This window comes from Arvicanthis niloticus, chromosome 1 (assembly GCF_011762505.2).
Source record: "Arvicanthis niloticus isolate mArvNil1 chromosome 1, mArvNil1.pat.X, whole genome shotgun sequence".
Classification (NCBI taxonomy): Eukaryota; Metazoa; Chordata; class Mammalia; order Rodentia; family Muridae; genus Arvicanthis; species Arvicanthis niloticus.
The window spans coordinates 67,354,064-67,357,784 of record NC_047658.1 but is presented as its reverse complement, the minus strand read 5'-3'; the positions used below and the strand labels follow the sequence as shown (position 1 = coordinate 67,357,784).

Sequence of the window (3,721 nt, the reverse complement as noted above, 5' to 3'; positions counted from 1 at the left end):
ACGTGTGAGGGGGCGTGGCCACTCATCGTAGGGTCATGGCCAAGTTCACTTAGGGCTGCAGTCTGGGAAAACCCTGTGAAACCAGGCCCCCAATCTTAGGACCAAGTACTGTGGTTGGTTTGCTGTTGTTGTTGTTGACTGATGCCTGGGATTAGAACTCATTTTCTCAGAGCAACATGTTTTAATTGTGCCTTCCAAGGTAAACAAACGTTCTCTGACTTGTTATGGTTAATATAAAAATAAGCGTAGTTATTACTGCTTGCATAATTCACAGTAGCTATTTTTGTAGTGAAGTTATTCAGATCGCCATTTAATTCTCTTCTCATTCCCTTAAAGGAAAACAAACAAATCTGTTTCAAACATGACAATGAACCAGTTTTACCTTTGGGCTTATCTTTAAAAGGGTTTTGGGGGTGGGGTTGTTGTTGTTGTTTTTGTTTTGTTTTTGGTGTTGTATGTGTCTATATGCATGGAAATGGGCAGGACAGAGGCAAACTTCTAGTCTCTTCTGTTGTTTGTGTTTTATTTCCAGTACAAGGTCTCACTGAATCAGAAACTCGACAGCACATTGGCTATCTTCAATGGCATATGCTGCTGTATATACTTCAAATTGTGGATTAAATTCACTCTTTCTTTTCATGTCTCTTCCATCTCCTGTGGCTCTAAATGACAAGGTCTGAAACCAGTGTCTCAATCTTGACACTTTCCTTTCCTTTGCAGTCTGGCAGAGTGACCAAATCTGCTTTGCTTGTTGTAATATTTCTTGTTCACTTCTTTCCATTTCTTATATTCATTTTCTTGGATTTCAAGACCCACTAAAAGCCCCTAAGCCCCTAAATTCCTCGGGGTGCATCAACTGCTTAAGAGAGAGAGTCAATCTTACTACTCACACGTTTCCAAAGCCTCCCAAAGAGCAGGTCATGCTGATCTTCTAACAACACTGACTGTTCTTAAAATGCATCCCTAAAGTTTAATCTCCTTAAATTGCATTCCCCCTTTCTCTATCCTTACTTTCTCTCCCCCTCCATTCCCACTTACACCCATTCCCCAGCAACACCAGACTTTTTGAACTCATCTCCTTTTTTCTCATTTATTTTTCTTCATAATAATAAACTTAACTCTGAAAACTAGCTAGACTTGGAGGGGAAACCCAATGAACTTCAGTAAGAGCAGAGATTACAGGGTATTACAAGCAGATGGAGTTGAGGCAGCCTCCTGGGCTATGGAAAGAATGAGGGGGCGGGGGGTTAAGATGCCCATAAGTCAGAAAAATTGGAGTTATCCATAGTAAGCACTGGTGATCATCTCTCTAATCTGGTTTCTGAACGGAAAATGTTCCATGGTTTCCATAATGTTCATGCTTTTTCTACCACCTTTTCAAAGTCCACATGTTTGCCACCCAGCCACTCAGTCTTCACACTTAAGATGAAAAACTGGGAACCATTGTGTTTGGTCCAGTGTTTGCCATGGACAAGATGCCTGGGACTGGAGTTACTGATGGTTGTGAGCTTCTGTGTAAGTGCTAGGAATTGAACCGGGGTACTCTAAATAGCAGTCAGAGCTCTTAACTAATGAGCCATCTCTCCAGCCTGTTTGTGTAAGTCTTAATGTGAGGCTCAGCTCAGAAAAATCTTGTTCATTGCTATTCCTTGTCATTGAACTCTAAATACCCTCTATCTCCTTCCAAATAAACCTTTTATTACTGAATTAGCCACATTGGTGATAATTACTTATTTTGTTTGCTGAGGTTTTGTAATCTAATTGCTACTGGCTAGACTACTGCAATGGTTTGAATGAGAATGGCTATCATAGGCTCATACGTTTGAGTACTTGGTTCCAGTAGATGGTACTGTTTGGGAAGGATTAAGAGGAGTGGCCTTATTGGAGTCAGTGTGTCACTGTGAGTGGGGTTTGAGGTTTCAAAAGCCCATCTATTCCCAGTTAGCTCTGAGTCAAACTGTAAGCTCTCAGCTACTACTCTAGTGCCATGCCTGCTGCCACACCCAACCCCTCCCCCACCATCTATGTCACGATGGTCATGGACTCACCCTCTGAAACAGCCCCCAGGAAACTCTTCTCTAAATTGCTTTGACCATGGTGTTTTGTCATGGCAGTAGAAAAATAACTAACACAACCATATCAGCTCATCTCTTTATTACCAGTGCCAACAGAAGCTCTTGGCAAGAGTCAGTTAGTGGTTGTTTATATAAATACTTGAAAGGTACAGACCCACCAACCCTTAAAATGCATACAGTGGCTGCATCTTTTCTGACTACACTGAATCCCCTTGAGTATGCCTTCTAGTTGCATGTTGTCAGGTACATAGAGTGATGATTGTGTAGATGAAGAAGCTTAAGCCTTGAAGTATTTATCCTTTCTTCGCAATTAGATTCTGAAACCCTAAGCTGCTCACACCCTCTAAGATTAGGTAGCAGTCAAAGGGTTAAGAAATCTTTTGTGATATGCAGACTTTTTCAAAATTTCATGCTCATTGCTTCTTGAGAGACCCCTGACCACCATCCCATCTTGTATCAGGAGACACTGAAGTAAACTGTAGCTCTTGGTATCTTGGGTGTGAGCCTAATTCATGGTCAAGCAAGACAAACAAAATTAAAGCATTCAAAACAAGCTAAAAAGAATATGAAAGAACTGGTCACGTAAGTCTAGTTGCATCTTTCGTTCAAAGAATGCATGTATTTAACAAGTTTCTGTGGGAGACTATTAGAAATCAGTAGTGAAAGCTGACTTTGGAACTGAGGTTTCTTAAAACAGGAGGTTCAGAGTTTAAGAGTAAGGAGCCATCTCAGGTGTAATGCCAAATACCAATGGATTTGTGTTAGTTCTAAAAGTTACAATGATAGTCATTATAATTAGGAAAAAGTTTAAAAACACTTGCAGGGCTTTCTCTGTCTCAGCTGAGGCAGCCATCTTGCTCTTGCCGAGTGCTGGTGTTGGAGGACCCTCCCGGCTGCAGATTTACCAGCAGCATGAATTAAGAAAAGTTAGCCAAACTTTAAGCTCAGGTCCGGATAGGGGGCAAGGGGACAGCTCACAGGAAGAAGAAGGTGGTACATAGGCAGCTACTGCTGATGACAAAAAGCTTCCGAGTTCACTAAAGAAACTGGCTGTGAACAATATAGCTGGTATTGAAGAGGTGAACATGATTAAAGACGATGGAACAGTTATTCATTTCAACAATCCCAAAGTCCAAGCTTCCCTCTCCGCTAACACCTTTGCAATTACTGGTCATGCAGAATCCAAACCAATCACAGAAATGCTTCCTAGAATATTAAGTCAGCTTGGTGCAGACAGCTTGACGAGCCTTAGAAAGTTAGCTGAGCAGTTCCCACGACAACTACTGGATAGTAGAGCACCCAAGCCAGAAGACATTGATGAAGAGGATGGTGATGTTCCAGATCTTGTAGAAAATTTTGATGAAGCATTGAAAAATGAAGCTAACTAAAATCCTCTGGTTTTGGAAGCTGGCATGGACTAGATTTAACAGTCAGCTCTGTTGTTCCAAAGTTTTACAGACCTGGAGAACATCATCTGTTATTAGTTCAGTAATATAAATATTTTGTATATTAATGATGCTGTTTGCTCAGCATTTTTCAGTCATTTGATTTTGCACACTATTTTTTTTTTTTTTTGACAAATTCTGCTAAAAAAAAAACACTAGAGTGTTTGGTGTTTTCTGTTAACTATAAGGTCTATTTCAAAC

At 40.7% G+C, this 3,721-nt stretch overlaps 1 pseudogene; it reads left to right on the top strand.

Moving 5' to 3' along the window:
* The first annotated feature begins 2,861 nt into the window (after window positions 1-2,861).
* Window positions 2,862-3,471, top strand: LOC117722374 (transcription factor BTF3 homolog 4 pseudogene; annotated as a pseudogene).
* Window positions 3,472-3,721: the final 250 nt, after the last annotated feature.